The 25,217-nt window shown below is 45.3% G+C and overlaps 1 protein-coding gene across 3 annotated transcripts in view; it reads right to left on the bottom strand.

Moving 5' to 3' along the window:
• The window catches only part of LOC149367130 (ferric reductase 1-like), an 87,765-nt gene that overhangs the window by 51,852 nt on the left and 10,696 nt on the right, over positions 1-25,217 (bottom strand). The window contains exon 1 of one of the 3 annotated variants that reach the window (XM_089554335.1): positions 2,411-2,474. The exons of the other annotated variants lie outside the window; for them this stretch is intronic. The gene's annotated coding sequence lies outside the window, so the exon portion shown is untranslated. Of the gene's footprint in view, positions 1-2,410; positions 2,475-25,217 lie in introns of those variants that run through there. 3 annotated transcript variants of the gene reach the window in all.

Below are 25,217 nucleotides of genomic sequence, written 5' to 3'. Positions count from 1 at the left end.
GAGGAGAAGAATGACCAATTGAATCCGGTTACAAGACTGAAAGGCAAATGGCATCAAGTCCTTTAATGCGGCACGTACGCACTAAACTTTCGCTTACAAGGATTGCTTCAGACTTGAGTGTTTTTTTTTAGTTATTATTCCGTCAAAGGGCACGCAAGGAGAAACCGAAGAACCGCACAGGGCTGACAGCGTAATGGGTCTCCTCGTCAGGAATTCCGAAGGCGGAGGGAAACCACGCCAAACGCGAAAACAAAAATAAAGCAGCGGCGGAGTTTGCATAGTACCGGAACTCTTTCAAGCCATCCGCTGAAGAGCGGCGTCGCTAAGGATGTCAAGGTAGCGTCGGCAGGAGCAGCAGCTCACTTGCCTTGAGAGAGCCGACGGCGGCGGTTCAATGCACGGCACCGAACACTGTTCTCTTTGTGTCCCTATCATTCTGGGTCAAGCGGACGCACTCTCACTCTCAGCGCAAACTCTCCCAGTCTGCCTGTAGCACACAGAACGCTCCCCAGTCGCCTCTTCCTCCTCGACCAATCGGAAACCCTCGATGATGCTTGCATCACAGGTCGGCACGCATGAGACAGCGCTGCCGCTTTTGCTCCTCATGCATACGCGTGCTTCGCAGGCTACGCCCGAGCGACCATTGCTATTCTCTTTGTATTTTCACTTCGTCCACGTGTGTTCACTGTCCTTAGCTTTACTGCATGCAGCTGTCCCCCAAAAAATCATTATTAATGTGAGAGAATTAAAGGGCTGTCGCGACCGCAAAAAGTGTCCGCAAAACGTGTCCGCAAAACGTGTCCGCAAAACGCGTCCGCAAAACGCGCCCGCAAAACGCGCCCGCAAAACGCGCCCGCAAAACGCGTCCACAAAACGCGTCCACAAAACGCGTCCACAAAACGCGTCCACAAAACGCGTCCACAAAACGCGTCCACAAAACGCGTCCACAAAACGCGTCCACAAATTTTGTACGCACGATTACGCGCACTCTGAAGATAACTGTGAGTGTGATTGTCGTAGACTGTGTGTGACAAAATGTTGCTGTGAGAAAAATTTTGTTGCTGAGGTGTAATGAGTTAATTAAGCTAGAAAAAATACACTTAGACGTCAAAATAGTCATGGACATCGATCCCGGCCGCGGCGGACGAATTGCGATGAAGGTCAAATTCTAGAGGTCCGTGTGCTGTGCGATGTCAGTGCACGTTAAAGAACCACGGGTGGTCGAAATTTTTCGGAGCCCTTCACTACGGCGTCCCTCATAGCCTGAGTTGCTTTGGGACGTTAAAACACAATAAACCAAACCAGAACAGTCACGGACGTCGATATAGTATGTGGACGTTTTGCTTTCGCACTGCTCCAGTGCGGGTCGCCGCATTGAGCTCAAAGTTTTTGTTAGACTTGATCGAAGAACGCTTTAGGAGCACATTAAAGCGAAGAGCTACGATATGTCACGTAATTTACCGGTACAGTTAAAGCCAGGCACAGTCTTTGTCAAAAGTTTAGAACCCAGGGGGTTCACTTCTACGCTTTATATTGGGACTCCAGGAGCATTCGTGGAAGTCATACCTATTGCAGGAGGCAGTACCAGAAATCTTCACGTTCAAAACATTTGGAGCGCTAGAGATCCATCAAGAACGACACAGTGTGGCTGAAAAGAAAACCCCCTGGGCTCCAAACTTCTCACAAAGGCTGTACCTGCGAGCACCACGACTCAACCTCAAACTCGAGACTCTCCAGAAAGCATACGTCGCGACTTATGCCGCTGGCATAGAAAGAAGCATCTTTTCAGACATTTCAAGACATTAGCTTCACCAGCTGCTAGAGTTAGTCGGACAGTTTGAACCCGACCGGATGCAACATCAGAAAGCTCGTCAAGCTCCTGCTCACGGTCAATCTTGAACGAAAATCAGTGAGCAATGTCACTCCAGTGACTCAGCCACAGGTCGCACTCGGCGAAACGTGGCGTATGCCGTCATTTCAACTCCTTTCTACTGCTATAATTTTGCATTGCACAAATGGCATGCCCTCTTCACATTCATTTTTTTTTTCTCTCGGCTTACGCAGAGAGCTCAAGTTCTCGTTCTAATACGCGCTATTCTCTATGCCCCTTATCTTAGCTGTACTATATCTTTTTTGTTTTTGAGGTATACTCTTTGTACAAAATATACAGCTCAAGGGGTTTGCTTCAAGCAGCTCACCGGGGCTCCTAAGCACATTTGAGTCCTAAGCAGGGGAGGGTTGAGGGCTTAAGTTGCTCCCGGCTTCGTGAGACTAAGGCCCCTGAGTATGCAAGAAGAGCCGCGCTGCAGAGCTCAGAAGCACACCCCTTGGGCTGTATACTTTTGACGAAAACTGTACACGATGCAAAACAGCCTTGGACAGTATGGCAGTAACTAAGTAAAATGCTTACAGCGAGTTTCAGTTGGCTATTGGGTCCAAAACAGCATCTTAGAGCAAGGAAACGAAACCCAAAAGCAGACAGGAATGCATCGATACGCACCGATGAAGCTAACAGAAATGCGTCGACTCAGATGTAGGGCCCTGCGATGAAGTAAAGAAAACAAAACTAAAAGAATGGCAACACCGGAACACACGTAAGCGGACCTGCGCTACGCCGACCACATCATCAGATGACTGACGCGAACGAAAGCAATTTCAATCAGACGGATCTCGGCTCGCTTTCCGAATGCCCCATATTTCGAATTCCTTTGATGCATGACTGCTGAGCGTCGGATCGGAAAACGGCAAAGCACGCACGACAACTACCAGCTGTGACTTCCAATATAGCGCTCGTTTACCAAAGTAAAGCTAAGGCGAGGATGGAAAGATTAATTTTTGGGCTCAATTTGACGACGCGTCGGTACATTCACGTCTGAAGTCGGGTTAATATTTTCATAGCTCATAGTTTAAGCCGGGTCTATAGTTCATAGGAATATTTAATTCCCGACTGGCAAGCATCAGGGCTCTGAGTAGTGATTTAGACTTCAAGACTGAAGCCATCTAAGCTACATGCTCTCAGATCATGAATGGCAGTTTACCAATACCCCTCAACAGAAGAGTATGCCTACAACAGCTGTATCTTACCGGTACTCACCTATGGGGCAGAAACGTGGAGGCTAACAAAGAGGGTTCAGCTTAAGTTGAGGACAATGCAGCGAGATACGGAAAGAAAAATGATAGGTATAACGTTAAGAGATCGGAAGAGGGCGGAGTGGGTCAGGGATCAAACATGGGCTAATGACATCTAGTTGAAATCAAGAGGGAGAAATGGGGATTGGGCAGGGCATGTAATGCGAAGGCAAGATAACCGCTGGTCCTTAAGGGTAGCGGAGTGGATTCCAAGAGAAGGCAAGCGTAGCAGGGGGCGGCAGAAAGTTAGGTGGGCGGATGAGTTTAAGAAATTTGCGGGGATACGGTGGCCGCAACTGGCGAAGGACAGTATTAATTTGAAAGATAGGGGAGTGGCATTTGCCCTGCAGTGGAAGTAGTCGGGCTGATGATGATTATGACTAAAGCGACCCCCTCCCGCCAATCATATGCAAAGCTGTGTTAATGGAAAAGGCAAAAGCGGTGTGTCACTTGAAGATATCTCTTATCTGTACTGCCAATTCAACAGAAAGATAAAAGAGCACCACGAAACAGTGGTTTCGATTTCAGACACGAGCCGGTCACTAACCACAGGAGTACCATGAATGACACGTCCACTAAAACGGAGTAAGCCGGCGCCCGCAGGCTTGTTTTCCCAACCTGCGTGACCGGCGCCAGGACCGTCCGACGTAATGGCCGCAATACGCCGTCGCCCGCTGTCGCAGTGTGCCAGGCGCAACTATGCGTTCGCAATCTCCGGTCAGTTTGATCTCTAGGGCAGGTTAATAAGAGTGGTTTTCTTTCGACGCGGGACCCCGTCGTTTTCCGCTGTATGTGTTCACGCACTGGTAGTCAAGCCAGATGTGTAGATAAAACGGGGGAAAAGCAATCGCAGCCCCTGCGATTAAAACGCTTGCAGGCAGTCGGTGCTGGCTTGCGCACTACACTTCCGCCTTTGTTCTTTTTTGTCCTGTATGCACTAAATATTTCAGCGTTGCGACATGCTCTTGCCGGCCTGAGATAATAAAAAGGTTAGGTTTGGTTTGGTTTATGGGGTTAACGTCCCAAAGCGACTAAGGCTGAGAGACGCCGTAGTGAAGGGCTCCGGAAATTTCGACCACCTGGGGTTCTTTAACGTGCACTGACATCGCACAGTACACGGGCCTCTAGAATTTCTCCTCCAAAGAAATTCAACCGCCGCGGCCGGAATCAAACCCGCGTCTTTCGAGTCAGCAGCTGAACGCCATAACCACTGAGCCACCGCGGCGGCTAATAAAAAAAGGTTAGGTTTCGTTTATATGGGTTTAACGTCCCAAAGCGACTCAAGCTATGAGGAACGCCGTAGGGACGGGCTCCGGAAACTTCGGCCACCTGGGGTTCTTTAACGTGCGCTGACATCGCACAGTACACGGACCTCTAGAAATTCGCCTCCATCGAAATTCTACCGCCATAGCCGGAATGGAACCCGCGTCTTTCGGGTAAGCAGCCGAGCGCCACATCCACTGAGCCACCGCGGCGGTTAAAAAAAGTCAAGCAACGCAGAGAGTGTTGCGATTGCGTAGAGTTCGGGCCATTTTCAGTTAGGAGAGCTGATGATGTCTGAATTCAGCCTTTACCACTGCGTTTTGGTATTTTCCATTGCTCAACTGTCCTATGATGCGGCAGATCGTCCCGTGGTAAGGCTGTCATAGTGGCAAAGCCCACTGTAGGAGAAATCAGAGCTACGTTACTGCAGGCGTTAGGCAGTTCATGTTGACTAGATAACGACACGACAAGCCCTACTCAGAACTGTTTGTCAGACACTTAACGCTGGTATAGCCAAAAGGAGAGAGGATGTATTCCTTTTGCTGAAATAGTACCAGCCAGACAACTTGTCCCTGTATACGAGGCGCTCTGTGAGCACTAAACTCAGTGAAAATATGGCACCGTTAAGAAAATCCTTTCATTCTCAAAGTTCCCGTTTCTTAGAATAGGCGGCGACACTTCCGTCTAAGGCAGGATGGGGCGTCGACGTAGCGCACAACAAGTTGACCTCAGCCGAGCATCCGGCCATAGAAGGATACGAGTCTCCCTGCGTCGTCGGTCCGGGGCCTGCCCCTCCCGCCATGCGACAACAAGAAACCCAGCGTCCTTCCGGTTAAAGCGAAAAACAAGAGTACGCGATACAAGTCGACGGCGCATCCGCTCGCCAAGGTTGAAACAGGAACCGAACACGATTGACGGTCACAGGCTGTGGTCGGGCACAGTGCCGAGATGACTGCGCGGTGGTGCGGGTTGCTTCTTCTGAATTGCGGGTCCTCCATCGAGGAAGAGTACGAAAGGCTTTGCGAGACTCATCCACCGCCCGAAGACTGTTGTTATTCGAGAACCGGGGAAGAAGAGCGGCGTGACTGATGGCTGAATTGCGCAACTGCATCCGCACAATGGCGGCTGTACAATTGCAGAGTAGAGTAGCTCCTCAGACTCGAGACTGATTGTCCAACCTAGACGAGCCGCTTCCTCGTAGTCGTAGAAATAGATGCTTCCATTTCAGAAACCTACGATCGCTTCTATATATATAAAAAAGAAAGCTAAGTAACGTAATCTTGCTTTCATTGTTCTGGAGGGGTGAGGGTTGCAAAGAGGGCGGCAAATGAGGGAGCGTGGTTAAGACACGATGCATGTATGCCACCGATACGATAAGACTCGCGATCTCTGTACAGGAAAGAAAAGCACCGAAAGCGTGAATTATCTCGAAGCTACGCGTTGCTGCAAGAGCTCAGAGGCACTTTACGAGTACCTGTCAACGCCAAGGAACGGATAAAGGAAGTCGTGCTTGTTGGATAGCTAGCCCGGATAGGTTTATGATGTGGGTGTTGCAAACCGGAATTACACTGAGATTTCCCTTTTTTTCTTTCTGGTGTCGAGTGCTATATTTCTCTCACACTATGGAGCTGGAGAGTGAGAGGGCAGAAAGGGATTGCGCGGTGCAAGTTATAAAAAAAGGGAAGAAGTGGTCACAATAGAAAGCGCAACTCACATGATCCTGTGAGGAAAGAGAGGTGAGGAAAGCTATTCCATGACGCCGGCCGATGCTTCCTTCGAAAGCCGCCATTATATACCTTCCTTCGTAAACAACCTCGAGGCCGTTTTTGATGTTTACAGTCGCCAATATGAAGCAGTTTACGGTGCTTTTTAAACGGAAAAAAGTTGGCCGATAATGCACAGACAGGACAAAACCTCGTCCGCCTTGTTCCTATTTGTTGTTTTCATTCATTTCAATGATGTCAACCAACCGATGCAAATGAGCATTGTTTTTTTTTTATTCACGTACCCTAAGACCCTTCACGGGCATTGCATAGGAGGGCTGAAAAACCCATAAAGTCACTGTAGTACATAAAGTGAAATTTGAAATCTGAAAACCTGAAAAGCATAAACAAACGCGCTCCAATAAACTGGGAACATAACTGGGTAAAAGAAAGGCTTGAGAACACACGCACACATGGACCATAATGCAGGAGACAAAATGCAATTCTAGCAGCAGTGTATTAAGAATCAGTAGGCATGGAGTAAGCACTTCAGTTTTGAAACAAATGCATCGTAATTTTTTTTCGGAAGCGATTTCTGCAGGCAGTTTATTCCAATGGTAAATGGCAAGGACCAATGGCGAACAGCGCATAAGTTTGGTGTGAGCGATCTTGGGTTGCACTTTAGAGCAGTGGTCTAATCGGGGAAAATTTCACAGTACGGACTGGCTGGAGCAGTACAGAAATCAAGAAGCGGTTACCAATTAAGAACCCGGTTCATTTTTTTTTTTGTTTCAGCAGTGTACTTAAAATTTCACTTAAGCGTCCATGCAACTAGACCAAATTATTCAGGAAAGAGGAAAAAACATGCTTCGCTCATGCTGTAGAAGCAACCGTTGCATCCCGCTAATATGTTCCCCTATATATTGCTTTCACACTACACTACGAGGCAACTGACAGATGCTGTTTAACGCTCAAGACTAAAACCTCTACTTACAGGCTGCTCACTCGGAAACATAACCCATGTGATTTGAATTAGATGGCGGGAATCAAGGCAAGCGCAGGAAGTATACATGAATACAAGCTGTCGGGTTGTCCGTGTTGCATCATACTGGTGAACAGCGCTCAGGCATGGACGGAGCACAAAACACGACGACGTATGCGCTTAACTTCAACTACATTCCAGAAGGACACCGAACCACTGCTATATACAAGCCCAAGACCCTCATATATGCCGGAAATATAACGGAAACCGCACATCGGCCGCGTTTCTGCCTCCTCCAGAAGACTGCGGTCGACATACATGTCCCAATTGCGCACAACGAATTGCATGACGGGAGGCTAAATCGCTAAGACAATGGCTTAGAGCAAGCAGGCGCCAATCTCCAGATAGCGCATAAATTGCGACAAAGCATCCGAATTGCGGACGTCCGCCTATCAAGGGAGCTGAAAGCGAATAACACAGCGGTTACGCCAGCATGTTTTGTGTGATATCACATATCTCGAGTTCCAGCACTAACGGACGTGGTACCGGACATGGCCGTCTGACGTCACGGGCCGGAAGCGCTGACAAGTCATACTTATATGACCCACATACCTGGCGGGTGAGGCGCTAGTTATAATTTTTGCAGCCCAGCGTGCGATCACGTTGAAGCTAGTAACAGGAATTTCATAACCTTGGCTTTACGAGCGTTCTTTGATCAGTCAAAAAAAAAAAAGCCCACGATATCCGCAGCGGCTAATTTTTGGAAGTTATCAGATGATCCCAAAGATGCCATGGGGGCTCAACTAGCAGCAACGGCGCGCAACCTATTTTTATGTTTTCAGCAGGGGCGCGACAATGCGCTGACCATGCATTTTGGCTCAAACCAGTGTGCAAGACGCGTATCATGTACTAAAAATTAAAAACAAAATTACACTAAACGTAAACAATTGGGAATAACTTTTGTCATAGAATTAAGCTATTTGTTTGGCCGCTTATTGGCACCCACCCTGCTTCTGAGCCCGAATTTGTTTCATGATCTCGCACGTAATTCCCATTTCCTATTCGAGTCTGGATTTCAGAAGCGGTTCCTACCTATTCGTGTCATGAGTGTTTTGTACATTCGCCCTGTACGCCTTTGTAAACACGGGCTTGTGTCAGGATATTCAGTTTTTACTTCTTTCAAGGCTTCCGCACGATTTACAAACTACAGTCCTTTAAGAGTAACCTTTCATGAATTTTAAATAAACACTCGCAATTTAGCAATCCCACACACAACCACATTCTATAAACTTTTTGTAGTTTTCTTTTGCACTGTCTTCTACCTCGTGTTGGACTCATGTTACTTATTTTGATTTTAAATGTGTTTAAAATCATCCATATGCATGTTCATTTTCAGTTTTACATTACCAGAAAATTGTATACACGTTCTACTTTTAACCACATTTTACGCGTGTATCTGTGCTGTGTGTTTAAGTATTTATGTCATTATTTTCCTTCATTTTTCTGTTTTCAATATTTGTATGAATTGCCCTGCATTGTAATACGCTGGGCCATGGGCCTCGTCAAGCTGACAAAAGCGGCTTTTAGCTAAGGTGCCCCACCAGAATTTTTTCTGGAAATAAGTGGAATGAAATGAAATACTTCCCGGTGTGCTCAAATAATGTATTGCACCTTTACAGGCTTCTATAGCTAATGCTATCTTTTAATACGTACGCTACGCTGCACAGGACAGGAACAGAGGCTGCGTTGGTTGCCGCAGCCTTCAACTGCAGCCTCTGCTGAGATTCATGTATGTTTGCTCAAACAACTAAATTAAATTAAATGAACACGCGCACTATATGGACAGTTGCACGCCTCGTGTAAGGTAACGAATGTACTCAAGAGTGTCCGGACCTGAGCCGGTAGTGGCCTGCCAATCAGCAAAGTTATGTCAATTATTATTAATATTTCTTTTATGTGTAATAGAAGTAATCAAGTTCACATGCGACGTTCTTTTAGTTGAAGATCTTGATTCATTCATAAACAACATAAATAAAGCACTAATTAAGCGCCCTTTTTTATGAGCGCCCATACGAATCCTCCGAAGTAAGTATGCCTGAAAGAGCATATTGCACTACTAGCACTTTTCTACGCAAGAAAACGACTGAGCGGTTCACGAGAGTTCTAACGGGTGCTGCATGCGTTCTTAATGAGTGTAATGTCATAAGGCTCATTTTACACGATGCATGTCGAACTGATTTCATTTAGGTTCAGAAACGGCTGCCTTGAGACGATTCAACTTAAATTGAACAGAATTTGCGCAACAATTAATGTGTTGACAACGCTCAACAAAACTTTTGTTCAGTAGGTGTTGAGCAGGCTCAACACACGTTGAGTTCATGTTGTTGGTCTCCAGTCGATTCAACAAGAGCTCAACAAGGCGTCAACTGAAGCTAAACTGCTAAATTGGTCTTTTGAGGAAAGGAAATGGCGCAGTATCTGTCTCAGAAATCTCGGCGGACACCTGAACTGCGCCTTAAAGGAAGAGATAAGGGAGAGAATGAAAGAAGAAAGGGAGAAAGAGGTGCCGTAGTGGAGGTCTCCGGAATAATTTCGACCACCTGGGGATCTTTAACGTGCACCGACATCGAACAGCACACGGGCGCCTCTTGCGTTGAAGCACAAAAGTCATTTTTGTAAGGGAATGGCCTGGAGGAGCTCCTTTCAGCGACACAGGCTGTTTCGTTCCTGAGTTGTATTCGACTATAGTGATCTCGTTTTCCCCTTCCCCTCTCTCTCTATCATTGAAGAATGGGAGACGGGCGACATGCGTTGTTCGGAACGGAGCAAATATCGCAGCCATGATCGCTCGAGGCGCGGCTGGGCGGAAACACCTGCGAGCGAATGCACATGTGTGTGCGCTCCAGAGCGAGCAGCTGTATATGATTGCTTTCTTTATTTAGCCTTTGGTGACCTTTTTACTTCTCTCAAGGCCAGCCTTTTTGGTTCCATCTGCGAGCCCCGTGTAAAGAGAAGTGGGCCGCCTGATGTCTGAAATAGGAGACAAAATAAAATACGTCACTGAGCAAAACAGGAGACCGGGCTGACGTTGCCTTGTGCTCTAAAACAGAAGCGCCCGGAACGCGGCCCCGTTAGCTACATCGAAGAGAACAGGTGCCCGCGCAAACGGGTAATGTAAATTAGAGGCACGCAAAGATTCGCGCGACGCGATCAGATTAATTCTTAGGCCAAAAACTACAGGATAAGTCGGCTTTAGAGCGGAAATGTGAAAGCGTTTCCCTATCCTCTCTTTCTCCTTCCTTTCATTTTTCATTAGTGTTGCTTTGTATTTTTATTATTTTCACTTTTGTTTCCAGTTAGTTTTGTTTTATTTATTTTTAATATTTGCATGAAAACAATAAAAAAATTGGTTTGGTTTGGTATACGGGGTTTAACGTCCCAAAGCGACTCAGGCTATGAGAGACTCCGTAGTGGAGGGCTCCGGAAATTTCGACAAACACCAATAAACCAAACCAAACCAATTTTTGTACTGTTTTCAGTTTTTATTTTTCAATGTTTAAAACGAATGTATGGATTGTTATGTGGTTAGTGTTGGATTGGCTGTGGATCTGTCTTTTCGGACGAATGCCACTGATTAGTCAAGAGATGGCTTTCGCATTAATATATGCCACGAACCAGAAGCCGATGAAGGTTACAAGACGACCCGAAATCAAACCCACGAACCTGGTCCACTGATCAGCGATTATGTCGGATGCTTTGAAACCGACTCCATACATGACCACATGGAAAACATTTCCTCAGGTTCCTCGAAGCCTATGAAACTGACGTCTACTCTAATATGCCGAGCCGGATTACTTAACCGCCTAAGGCGCTTTGCACACACGTGTCAGCATTTCGAACTCGCCGCTCTTTTGTCAGATCGTGTTCTAGTTAGCACTAATATCTTCGCTCCACGCGAATTCAGCGTTCTTGAGCTCCTAAATAAGGGATTTTTGCAACCTAGTCAATGCAGCATAAAATAGACTTCATTAAACCAATTTAATGGCGAGATTAGTAGTACGTATTCAGGTATACGCTTGGTGTAAGATTTTGCCACCAGTAATAACGAATTGTTTTTCTTGGATTTCCGTCATGAATGCAAATACCAAACAAAATAATTCTTTAATTAAATGCTTTATTTTTCTTTCATGGAAAAAAGGAGCTGACCAAAAAAAATCATTCAGAAATGTTATTTGTACATTCCAGCTGAAATAAAATAAAAGTTAGGAATAAAGACATATATGCAGTCTAACACAATGGTGCACCGAAACAATTTGCCACACACTTTTCTACCATCCTCAATTCCACCATTCTTCGTAATTTGATTTCATAATTCCTGGTGTTTTGACTGCAGTGTCTATTTTGGCAGTTTGTACAAAATTTTATACGTGCTTATGCAAAATTTGCCGGTCTTATTTTCAGTTGGAAAACTGACTAACTGGCTTTCTCGAGGCCTGCCTGGACACTGTTTGGGCAAACAAAATTTTTCAATCGAAATGAAAAAAATTGCGAGGACACTTTGGCGGCTAAAGCTTTGAGAGGCGAAAGCCGAGGACACTATTCTCCGCCGACCTCCTCTAAGCCAGCGCAACCGGTCCTTGGACTGGTCCCCTGCTTTTGGGAGTAATAAAAGAGATCACCACCACCACCGAGGACACTATGCCGTAACGACTTCCCTTGGATGTGACGTCACACTGTTCCCGTGGCTATACCGATACCCAAATTATACATCTTTCGGGGATCTTAAGTGTTAACTACGCTTCATTACGCACTTTTTCATCTAATTTGACACAAATCCGGCGTTTTTCCGACCATTCTGTGATAATTTTCACTATGCCGTGACGACTTCCGGTGGATGTGACGTCACACCATTCCCGTGGCTATATCGGCGTCCGCGCTATTTCGACGCAATTTTAACATTTTTGACTAATTAACTAATTCCTCTACAGTCATCAAACGTGACCTCTAGGTTCATTTTTTTCCTCCTCTATCTGAAGCAACCATTCGTTTTCGCCTATCTATTCTACTTCCCGAGTTAACTCGCTGCCAAAGGTGTGACACCCTCTGCTAACGGGCGACGGTATAAGCCATTAAAGGCTTTCGGCTTAAAAATGGTACCTAAATGTACCAACGACGGTCGCTACACAACCAAAATTCCAGCTAGCGCCAGTGTTGTTCGTACCACACGTTCGCTTTACTGACGCGGCTTCGAAAGGGAAGTGCTGAGCAGCGGCTTTAAACGTATACATTTCCTGCAGCGAAATGCATGCATAGACAGACGGCGATCCGGATGCGTCCATCGTATCACTTGTTTAGTTATAATTTAACTTGTTACTTGTCGATTCGGGAAAGAGGAAAGGACAAATTTCCGCGATGAGTAACACGTGCTTTTTACCTTGCTTTTCATACCGCGACTACGGCTTCCTAGTTTCATTAAAAATGGGGGTACATGATTTTTCAGAACAATCAGGTTGGTTATTTCTAGGATGAAACTAGGATCCTGTACAAGCACGAAGATAAACTAACAAGGGAAATCAGTGAAGCGTTTCATATCCACAAAAACAGTGACTCGTACGTGGGCATGCCCTCTGTAACAGTTCATGACTGAACTAAAGTATCTTGATCCATGTGATTGATGTATCACTATGGCTTTTGGTGCTGCCATGCGCTCTTGGTTGTCGATGGAGTATATACCTGGTGTCCCAGCTAAATGAAACCAGGCGTTTAAAAAACACCGGGTGTCCTAGCCGTCTGAAACCAAATGAGGGTTGTTTAGAGTCGCGTCTCCTGTCTGCAGTATTTTTTCGTTCATCAGGGTTGACTAATTAGTTAAGCTTAATCAACTAACTTTTTAATTATTGATTTGAGGAACAAAGTGTCAATGGAGAAGTTGTAGATCGCTTTGAGAAACAGCTTACTGAGACATTTGCAGCAAAGTATTATTTACGTAAAGTAGTTTTTTTACCGGCCTTTAACCACAACTCGCACAATAAGAAAAAGCTTCCACATGACAGCTGTGCCACTTCAACGTTCCATGACGCGCCTTAAAGAATAAAATCAGTTTTTTCTGAAGTCCTCTCTTGGATGAGACTTTGGGTGCACATTGGGGCAGAGAAGTGAGCGAGCAGCTGGTCACGTGCCAACTTTCTTTTAAGGCCAATAAATGAAGCTACGTAAATCGTAACTTGACGGAAACAGCACTACTAGCGGTTTTTCGAGGCGATCTACAACTTTTTCATTGACACTTTCTTCCTGAAGCCAATAATTAAAAAGTTAGCTAATGAAACTTAGCTAATAAATGTTGAAGAGCGAAAAAAATACTCATGACTAGGCCACGCGACTCTGAACAACCCCCAGTTGGTTTCAGTGGACTAGGGCACTTCGCCTTTTTTAAAAGTTTGGTTACATTTAGCTGGGACACCCGGTATATATTGAGTGTTGTTTCCAATAAGCATTCAGTTGATGGTCAGCGCCAGTCCTGTTGTCTTTTTTCTTTGTCCCTCGTCTTAGCGCTGTTTCTTTCCCAGCAGCTAGCTCAGCTCTCCGTTTTATTGAAGAGTTATACTTGCGGTGCAGCCCCGTCGTCCCGCCATAACTATTTTCTAACGACTACTGGGAGGAAACTACAGCTTAGTATATAGGCATTGGGGACAAAGCTCTTGTGGCTCGTATCGACCAATACAAAAAAAAAATGCACGTGTCAGCATCATGCGACCTGTCAGCATCGATTTCCCCCCACGTGTCGACGACCTCTCCGCTACGCATACGCGCACGTTTCCGGGAACAGATGGAGAAATCAAGCGAGGACGGCGTACACAGCAGTGCTAGTCGATACGGGGCCAATGCGCGCCAGAAAAAAACGAGGTCGGATCGGTAAGCGAGCGAAAAGCAGGGATGGAAGTATGGAAGTCAGAGCAAAAAGTGGAGAAAGCGGCTACAGTTAGAGACCTGCGCACACTGCCCCTGTCGAAAAATGCTCCCCGAAGGAAACAGATAACAAGTTCAAGCCAGAAGCGTGCTCAAGCAATTGTCCCAGTCGGTTCCGCAGCACTAGAAGCGATTCTGGTGACTGCCAAAGGCGGTGAAATAAACTGAGGACGAAAACTCGTAGCTAAAGCCAGTACGGTTTCGCAGAAAGAGCATCCTTACCTATATGTTCCGCTTATAGTAAAGCTATCCAGAACACAGTGCACAGTAACGGGCGATGCCCTCAGCGCTTGGAAAATATGCAGTTATTCAGGATTCAAGAGCGTTTGGGTGTGAAATAGCTTTTCGCACGCCGGGTTGTTTTATACGACTACTGCCAATGTTACAAATTTATAAAAGCTTTATAACGCAAAAGATCTTGCGATTTTCATCCGCTACAACCAGAGACAGTAATATTAAACTTTAAGTTTACACCGTGAATTCGCACGTCGGGTCAGAACAGATACGTTTTTTTACGAGATAAGTCTGTTTCTACCCCGTACAGCACAGTGGAACAACCGAAAACATTGCGAGGGGACAAACTGCCCAGGGTTCTGCAGTGCAAGTCAACGGTTAACAGGGCGAGAGAATTCAGAACGAAGGTCCGCGGAGGAAGGGGTACCCGGACCTGCGACGGAAGGTGCCTTTCCTCGGTCGAGCGCACCCGTGAAAGTGAATGCGGAACAAGTTTCGGCGAGATAGTTAAGGCTTTAGTTAACACGTCCGAAACTCCATTTGGCACGCGAAAAGAATTCGCCCTCCCCATCGTTGTTGCGGCGCGGCTCGAAGAAACGACCAGTTAGTTCCTCGACAAACGCACTGCAGCTAGAAAAATAACGGCTCGCGTTAGGAGAACCGTCACAATAGCACACGAAGCGGTGCGGCGATAATTTAAAACTGAAAGGATTCATTTCGCCGTTAGGACTTCCGCAAAAACCGTTATCTGCTTTTATCAAGCTAAATAATAGAAAGGCTCACCGGAGCATCGGCAGTTTAAGTTGCCTGCGATTGCATTGTTCGCCCGATTCTAGAAATCTGGATAGGCGTATATATTCACTGCTTAGAAGCCGGTGAGGTGCGTCTAACTACTAATGTGTACAACAAGAGGAACAGTGGCAGATAAGAGCTCTTGGTAAATCCGCGTCTGATTGGCATCCGTCGAATACGATCTCGTGAAACAACGGAAGAACCAAATGGAAACTTCAAAGTTACGGCATGTTCCAATCAGCTCTCCTAAAAGTATATTAATATATACACCTACACGTGAGACATATAGACACTTAAAATTATAGAAAGAGGTGTGGTTTGAAACAGGTGCGTTTGCTGTAGAACACTGACGACGCAGTCGATACATAATATCAAAAGTGTAGTGAAACTAAACCGTGCGTAAAACGAGTCCCCCCCGCACACACACACACACACACACACAAAAAAAAAAAAAAAGAATGCGCTAGTCTAGCAAGTTGCTGCTGTACATATACAAACCATGTAAGAAAAAAAGGAGAAATCATATGCAGTACTTTAATTGGTTTTAAAATAGTGCGATTTCCAGACACGTTTTCAGAGTAAAAAACCTTTCATGCGAGTGAAAACAAAAGGCGCTGCACTGCACTACGGAAAAAAAAATAGACGGAACAAAAAACGCCTTCTAGAGAATAAGATTTCAGAAAAAAAGACAATGAAATGTTCGCCGCGAGAGTATAAGAATCGGCACTTTTCGTCCCATTTTTTATCAAACTTAGTAGTTTTCTCCTAAAGCTGCTATTCAATAGATTCATGAATGAACCTTTCTATTCGAACGTAAAAAAGCATGCGCGCTTGCCTCCACTTAGTGCAGTCCGCGTCGAGGCCGGTGAAGAAAAATGGCTACTTTTACACACAGGAGGCGGTATGAGTGCTTTTATATGCTTTCAATCTCTCAGCGGACGTGGTGCAACCGAATCTCCAAGGTATACGACCGATACCGCCGGTGTAACCCACTGCACGCATCCGCGCTACGTACGCAGAGAAACCACGATGTGTTGTAATCATTTGCAACACCGTGGCTCGTCTCAATCACCGAACCGCAAACACTGTGGCAATGTCAAACACTGGCCCATGTCGAAAGTTAAGGAAATCACTGGAAACAACGAGAACAGACTGTTCTATAAAAGGCTGCCTGAACAGGCGCGGTGGAAGAGTTTAGTTTCTTTTCAGAGTGTAACACATCATTGTTCGCTGCAGGGCAAAGGCATCTCCCATATCTTTGCAATTAAGCCTGTGCTGTGCTAGCTATGGCCAGCTTACCGTCGCAGATGTGGTAATCTCACCCGCCCAGCTGGCATTCTGACGCCCCCTGCTACATTGCAATGCTCACGAAATCCACTCCGCCGCATTTCACAACCGTCGCTTATATTACCTTGCTCCTACTCTGTTATCGCGAAAGCACTTATACGCTCACCAACCCCGACCATGAATCTCGTTAACCGGTCTTACGGTCTTGACCCGTTCAGTTCAGTTTGGCCCCCTTGTATTGGGGGTATTACATAAGGGGTGGGATTTTAATGAAATGAGCAAACATAACAGCGAATATTATTTTTTTTATTCGAGCTGTTTGTCATTAGGCATAATGAAAAAGGGAAAGAAAGTCATAAAAAGGAGTGCAAACAAGCCTCGCTTAAAAAGCGGCAAAAGTTCTCGATAAAGCGATTATCTTGAGTCCACTTGCGATAGTCGTCTGCAACGTCCCATCGCAGGCCAACCGTTCTTAGGAAGCACTGAAGGTGATCGGTTACATGCTCTTCAAAAGTAGAGGATGAAGCGATGTTGCCGATGTCACGGGGTAGGCCGTTCCAGTCCGTTGCTGCTCGAGAGAAAGATGAAGCAGAAAAGGTGGCAGTATGCTATGGCGGCCGTGCCATTAAGCCTGAGGACATCATCGTCATCATCATCGGCCGGGCAACTTATAGGGGATGACTGGTGCGGTGAGATATGCGTGCTGCAGCGATGATACACGGTGACCGATTGAGTGAAGAATGAAATAATTTGTGTCAAAGAGTGAGACTTGCAATGCGACGACGGAACGAAATAGGGCGGTAGTCGTGATAATGCTTTCAATGAAGAAATGCTGACGTCATATGAGTATGAAGAGTGGATGAATCGAGTGGCACGATTTTGGACAGCTTCTAATGCATTAATTAAGTAAGTTTGGTGCGGGCTCCATATGGCAGAGGCATATTCTAATTTTTGGTCTGATAAGCGATTTATATGCGAGTAATTTTACGTGTAGAGGGGCAAGGCGGAGATGGCGCTTGAGAAAGCCAAGTGTTTTATTCGATGCTGAAATGATGTTGCCAATATGGATGCGCCAAGATAAATCACAACACAAGGTGACTCCCAGATACTTAGAAGATGATACTGATTCAATCGAGGTGTTAGAAATGAAATATTGGAAGCGATGCGGGCTATGGCGACGAGAAAAGGATAAGAGTTTGCGTTTATTAGGATTTAGGGACATGAGCCAGTTGTTACACCAATTAAGTACGCTGTTAAGATCGGTCTGAAGACTAAGTTGATGACGAGAGTTATTAATAGTGCAGTGTGCAGTAAATAACACAGTCGTCAGCGCACATTCGAATACTGAAGGAAACGTGGTCAGGTAAGTCATTAATATATATTAAGAAGAGTAATGGACCGAGTACAGATTCTTGCGGAACGCCTGATGTAACCGGGAGGCTGTTAGACAGGTGGCCGTTAGCAAAGACTGATTGAGAACGATTAGTGAGAAACTGCTCAATCCACTGTAGTATGTTAGGATGTAAGTTCAGCTGTGCAAGTTTTGGTTTGGTTTAGTTTGGTTTATGGGGTTTAACGTCCCAAAGCGACTAAGGCTATGAGAGACGCCGTAGTGAAGGGCTCCGGAAATTTCGACCACCTGGGGTTCTTTAACGTGCACTGACATCGCACAGTACACGGGCCTCTAGAATTTCTCCTCCAAAGAAATTCTAGCCGCCGCGACCGGGATCGAACCCGCGTCTTTTGGGTCAGCAGCCGAGCACCATAACCGCTGAGCCACCGCGGCGGCGCAGCTGTGCAAGTTTTACTAATAAACGACGGTCAGGAATTTTATCAAAAGCTTTCGCAAAATATAGAAAGATGGCATCAGTCTGTATGTTACGGTCAAGATTAGTGTGCAAGTCGTGAAGGAACAACAATAATTGGGTTTCACAAGACAGGCCCTTACGAAACCCATAATGTGAAGAATGTAAGAAATCGTTTGAGTGTAAGAAATTTAGATGAGAGTAGATGACATGTTTCCATGTTTTTGCAGGGTACGCTAGTTAATGAAATGGGGCGATAATTCATGGGGGAGTCTCTGTTACCCGATTTGTAGACTGGAACGACCTTCCCCGTTTACCAGTCATCTGGAATGATCCTTGAAGAAAGCGACTGCGAAAAAATCAAAGATAAGTAGGCTGCACGTGTTGATTTTACATTTTTCAGCAGTTTCGTATTAATCATATCCATACCAGCTGATGATTAAAGTTTCATGTTATCAATTATGGACGCGATGCCATTCATGCCACCTATCACATTATTTGCAGATGGCTTGGTTTATAATAAGGGAGTAATTACTCAGGGAGTAATTCTGAGAAAGCTGTAGAGCTTTCCTTTGTACGTTAGGACTGATGCTTGGGCGAGTTGGTATGCCATGTTTCCTTTGTAGCCGTGTGGCTGCGCTCGGGGGGATGCCAATGAGTAATTACTCTCTTATTACAAATTTACTCCACCTTGGGAGATTCCCCTAAAACATTTGACCATGGCTTGGTTTAGTTTGGTTTGGTTTAATGGGGTTTAACGTCCCAAAGCGACTCAGGCTATGAGGGAAGCCGTAGTGAAGGGCTCCGGAAATTTCGACCACCTGGGCTTCTTTAACGTGTCAGTGCATGTTACAGAACCCCAGGTGACCGAAATTTCCAGAGCCGTTCACTACGGCGTCTTCATAGCCCGAGTCGTTTTGGGATTAAACCAAACCGAACTAAACCAAGCCATCTGCGAATAATGTGATAGCTGGCATGATGGCTTCTGTGTTGAGCGATGTTAACTGTGAATGCGTGTCAAATTCACTAGTGAAAACCGATGCAAATGCGTTATTAAATATTTCTGCGCATTCATAGTCAGTAACCGCTTCGTGCAGGTCGTTAGTGTAATATCATGACTGTGCTTAGGATTTAAAACCTGCCAGAATTGTCTAGGATTGCTGATTAGTAGCTTCGGGAAGTCAGTGTGATAAAATGAGTGCCTGGCGCTACGGACTCCAAGTAAGTATGATTTCTCACATGAAAGGTATTTTTCCCAAGCGGCTTGATTATCAGTGTGTTTGGCTATACGAAAAACGTGTTTCTTCTTGTTTTCTAGACGTTTTAGATGCTTGGTAAAGTATGGCTTACTGCGGTTATTTTGGAAGGTAACCCTGGGGATAAACATATTAGAGAGCATATTTAACTTATTTTTGAGTATCAACCGGTTTTCGTGAACAGAGTGAGTGTCGAATGTGGATTGATACTCTGAAAAAAAAAACATGTTAAGGTCTCCAGTTATTGCATCGTAATTCCCTTTATCGTAAAGATTTATTGTTCTTCTGGATGGGTGCTTCTGACCTGGGGTAAATGAAAATAGAGCATGTAAGATTTTATGGACGCTGATTTCTTGTCTAGCAACGGCGACGCCATGTTAAGTTTATTGTGCGTGACATAAAATAAACGTTGCCGCGACTGGGATTCGAACCCACGGCGGCTCGAACAGATCGGCTTTGCTGGCCAGCGCCCCAGAGCACTGGTGTTAAATTGGTGTTAAAATGGTGTTAAATTGGTGTTAAATTGGTGTTAAATTGGTGTTAAATTGGTGTTAAAATGGTGTTAAAATGGTGTCACGCCTGGTGTTAAATTGCAACACACTCTCGAACTGTGCATTGCATATCGTCGTCTTTATCAACTTCTATCGGCTTTATCAACTTCTATGAGAGCTTAACCTGGGTCTAATAGCGTCGCCAGACGTGCCGACGACCCAGCAAAGCAAAACCGTGAGGCAATCAGACTAAACGCATACTTTTGCACGTTTACTGCGTTTGGCTAGACGTGGAGGCTAACAAAGAGGGTTCAGCTTAAGTTAAGGACAACGCAGCGAGCTATGGAACAAAAAAAATGATAGGTGCATCGTTAAGAGACCGAAAGCGGGCTGAGTGGGTGAGGAAACAAACGCGGGTTAATGACATCCTAGTCGACATTAAGAGGAAGAAGTGGGCTTGGGCAGAGCATGTAATGCGAAGGGAAGATAACCGCTGGTCCTTAAGGGCAACGGAGTGGATTCCAAGAGAAGGCAAGCGTAGCAGGGGATGGCAGAAAGTTAGGTGGGCGGATGAGACTAAGAAGGTTTGCCGGAAAAGGGGGCCGCAAATGGCGAGAGACAGGGTTAATTGGAGAGACATGGGAGAGGCCTTTGCCCTGCAGTGGGCGTAGTCAAGCTGATGATGATGAAAACGTTACCATTACTGATCCTTGACTTCGACAAGAATATCCCTAACTCGCGTTTACTCCCTGCCCCATGCTGCCTCTTCCCGACTCTAAACGTTACAGCTATCATTTTCCCTTCCATAGCACGCTGCGCTGTCTCCATATTGAGTTCGACCCCTTTCGTTAGCCTCCAAGTTTCTCCCCGTGCTTAAGTATCTCTAACATGTAACTGCTGTTTACCAGTATCCCTGAAGAAAAAAGTAAACTACCACCTGCAACCTGAGAGTACCACCAGCCAAGTTTATTGCGCCTAATGAAATATACTGTGATCACCCGCTACAGTGATTTTGTTTTAACCAGTACAAGCCCATTCCAAGTCCAAAGCTATACTAAAAAGGTTGGGTTTATAGTGTATTGAGGTTAACGTCCCAAAGCGACTCAGGTTATGAGGGGCGCCATAGTGGAGGGCTCCGGAAGTTCCGAACACCCGGGGTTCTTTAAAGTGCACTGACATCGCACAGTACACGGGCCTGTAGAATTTCGTCTCCATTGATATACGACCACAGCGGCTGGGATCGAACCCCTGCGTTTTTCGGGTCAGCAGCCGAGCGCCGTAACCACTGAGCCACCGCGGCATAAGCAGGCTGGAACGACGTTCAACAATTTGCAGGCGAAAGACGCAAAATATTCCAACAAGCGAAGCGGAAAACAACGAGCCATAGGCGTCACTCTGGACATCCAGCCGACGTCGAAAACAAGGGTGTTAATCATCTGTACTGACTTTTTTTTCTGTGGCAAGCTGAAGCAATCTGATAAACTGGCATACGCCGCGGTATGCACATTCGTCAGAACAACCGCAAGGGAAGCGGTAACTGAAACTATTGCAACAGGAGGAGCCCAGGAAAAATTCCGACGCTCTTGGTCAACAAGGTTTCCTTTCCATTCGCCGCCAGCAAATCAACAGCTCAGAGTACGCGTATAAGTTATACTAACCCCACGCACCCTTGCACTTTAATTACCCACTAATCCACCATACGTGACACCCACTAATCCACCATACGTGACACCCACTAATCCACCATACGTGACACCCACTAATCCACCATACGTGACACCAACTAATCCACCATACATGACACCAACTAATCCACCATATGTGACACCCACTAATCCACCATATGTGACACCCACTAATCCACTATATATGACACCCACAAATCCACCACATGACAACCACAAATCCACTTTAATCAATGTTCTGAGGAGAGCCTACTTCCAAAATTTGAGGGTCTTTTAGAACAACTCATGTTGGGACAACTTCCAAGTGCTATCGCAATTTCTTTAAGAATGTGGTTAAGACCCCAAGATTTTTTTTCTCTTTCTAGCCCTCGTCAATACATAAGCTTGCTTCCTAGTGCAGCGCCATCACTTGCGATGAGTTAGCTTAACAGTAGCTTAGCAGTAGCTTAGCAGTAGCCGAACAGTAGCCGAACAGTAGCCAAACAGTAGCCAAACAGTAGCCAAACAGTAGCCAAACAGTAGCTTAAAAGCAGCTTAAAAGCAGCTAAACAGTAGCTTAAAAGCAGCTAAACAGTAGCTTAAAAGCAGCTAAACAGTAGCTTAAAAGCAGCTAAACAGTAGCTTAAAAGCAGCTTAAAAGCAGCTTAAAAGCAGCTTAAAAGCAGCTTAAAAGCAGCTTAAAAGCAGCTTAAAAGCAGCTTAACAGTTGCACAGAGACAGTGTCGCATCCCATGAAGTCGTAACAGTAGATGTGCACGACGGCTCACGTGCCGACATTGCTGCCATTCAATGTCACAACTCAGGGACAGCGATCATATACCAATTCTGGCAGTAATTTTAGTGAATCGGAACTCGCACGGTTTTCACTTTAGTTTGCACCAATTCTTTTTGAACGTTGTATTTCTTCCACTCTTTAATGCACTTGGAGAGTTCAATGCTCAGATTTGTTACACCTTGACGCCAACGTATTTCACGAAATGTATATATTGTTGCAAATGTTGCCCTAGGCATCACATTAAGCTCTCATCATCACAGGCGCAGCGGTGTCTTAGACCGATATCTTAAAATAGGTTTGCGCAACTTTTTTCTTTTTGGTTCCAAGCGAACAGGCGTATCCTTCGAACAATTTCTAATACATTAGGTGCATAAAAAAAAATAGGCCAGACTTTTTCACGGGTTCGTATGAGGAGAATGCTATTTGGGGCAGAAACGCGGATGTTAACGAAAGGTTTCAGCCTAGGTTAAGGACAGTGCAGCGAGTTATGGAAAGAAAAATGGTAGGTGTAACGTAAAGAGATCGGAAGCGGGCGGAGTGGGTGAGGGAACAAAGGCGGGTTAATGACATCCTAGTCGAAATCAAGACCATGAAATGGGCTTGGGCAAGGCATGTAATACGAAGGCAGGATAACCGCTGGTCCTTAAGGGTAACGGAGGGGATTCCAAGAGGGCAAGCATAGCAGGGGACGGCAGAAAGTTAGGCGGACGGATGAGAGAAGTTTGCGGGGATACGGTGGCCGCAACTGGCACACTGGCACCGGGTTAATTGGAGAGGCAAGGGTGCAGACTCGGTCCTGCAGTGGGCGTAGTCATGTCGATTATGGTGATGAGCCTCGCTTATCGTTTGCTTTTTATCACATCGCATATTGTTCCGAACTCCGCACTGAAACACGTCGACCAGAAGATATACAAACGCAAACGCAGCAGTGGCTGTAGATGTCTGTAACCCACCTTCACCTTATTTGGATTGCGACGTTAAACACTGGCCGCAGATAAAAGTGAGTTGCTATGCTGAATAGTTACCGCAGTAAATATTAGCATGAGGATCGAGCTTTAGGCCCATCTACGGGGCATTTTCGAACAAATATTCTTTAGTAACGCCTGCACGCATATCAGCAATATAGTTCGGTTAATTTTGCAGAAATAAATGCTCACCATTTAGCGGTAAAATTTAATATCCCAAAAAACCTTTAAATTAGAATCGAAATATCACGTCCTCGTAATAACACCTATGCAATCAATGCTTTCTATACGAAATTATTGTTTCAAGTAAGTTTTCTTTCCCCGGGAAAGATTATCAGATAGAACAGCTCACATGACTACAGCGTATCATTGCAATGACTTCAACAATTTTTGGATAAAGTTTAAAGTGCTTGTATTCCGATTTCACTTCACTATTGTATTTTACTTATGTGGTAAATGTGTTGCCCACCTTTCTGTGTCCGTATCGATATTTCTTTTTGACCGCGTGTCTCTCTAATACTTTCTGATCACACACACCAACGACAGCCCTCCATCATAATTGGCACAATGAATAAATGAATACCTTGTCATCGCAAAACGAGCTTGCGCTGATATCTACTTACTTAATGTCGAGCAATACCCCTACGGGTTTCTAATAATGCCTCATAACAATGATAATAGAAACCTGTTGGGTTTGTAATACAAGCTTAAGCATATCAAATGCGTATCATCGCCACTGACAGGCAGCCACTATGTACTAATTCCCGATGCCGCAAAAAATGTTCTTACTCAGTCGAACTGACCGCCGTAGCCACTGCGTTCTTTGGTATCTTCAAACGTATAGCATGCGCAGGTCGTGACGTCAAGGCAATCACTACATTATTTACTGCATAGCTTGCACAATGCACGGCCGAGGAGACTAAGATAAGTAGATTAGATACACGAAAAGACTGTTGCCGCGCCCGGTATCTCCAACATGGCAGTTAGTGCCAGCCGTGCATCCTTTATCTCAACCTAACCTACCGCTGAAAACATATCTCCCGCCGCCCCGAACCGCCACGCGCCGTATTAGCTTAGCCAATCATGTAGAAGCTCCAATCAATAAAGGTATCATTTCGCAGGAAACCCGACCAAGCCACTCATTGTAAAGAATTTTTTATTGCCATTTTCGGACAGAGCGTCGGGCACTTTAATGGACAAGAAATATATAATGACAAAACATTAAATGCAAAAAAAAACTCCCCCCATATTCTAGTCGAAAAAATACTTTTTTTTTTGTATTCCCACACTGGAAGAACGCCTACCATTATGCAAGTCAAGCTAAACAAAGAAACGTCCTGTTCTTGTCATTTCCAGAGTACGATCGAGGTCATTGACCCTTTGTATTGCTTGTAAACGAGCGCTTGTGCATCTGCCTAGGGATCTTAACATGCAAACCTGAACGAACACTCCGGAGCCAATGAGCGACGCTATCGACATCAAGGCCGCATTTGAGTCGCATCCAGTGGATACACGTTGACGCCGTGTAATGAGCGGGAGTAAATGAAAGCTCAGACCTCCTTGAGGCCTCTAACCATCGGTTATTATTTGTATCCGCCTACTGCTGTGCCTTTTACACGAGCTGCATTCGTAAATTAAATTTCTTTTTAACATCTTAAATGCCACACTAGGAAGCAATATTTTCAAGACAATACTGATTCACAGTTCACATTGCATGCACAGAAAATAATGACATGTAATGTGAACTGTACAGAAAACAAACACATTACAGAAAAAAATGGAGAAAAATGCTACCACAATTACGATGACTAAGCATGTCTTTTTCCATGTTTCAATTTTGGAACATCGGCAGTTCCAATATGCAGAATGCTTATCTCGTGTGAA

Source organism: Amblyomma mixtum, chromosome 1 (assembly GCF_055824585.1).
Source record: "Amblyomma mixtum isolate Tamu chromosome 1, ASM5582458v1, whole genome shotgun sequence".
In the NCBI taxonomy this organism is placed as follows: domain Eukaryota; kingdom Metazoa; phylum Arthropoda; class Arachnida; order Ixodida; family Ixodidae; genus Amblyomma; species Amblyomma mixtum.
The sequence above is the reverse complement of the archived record's forward strand: the minus strand, read 5'-3'. Positions and strand labels throughout refer to the sequence as shown.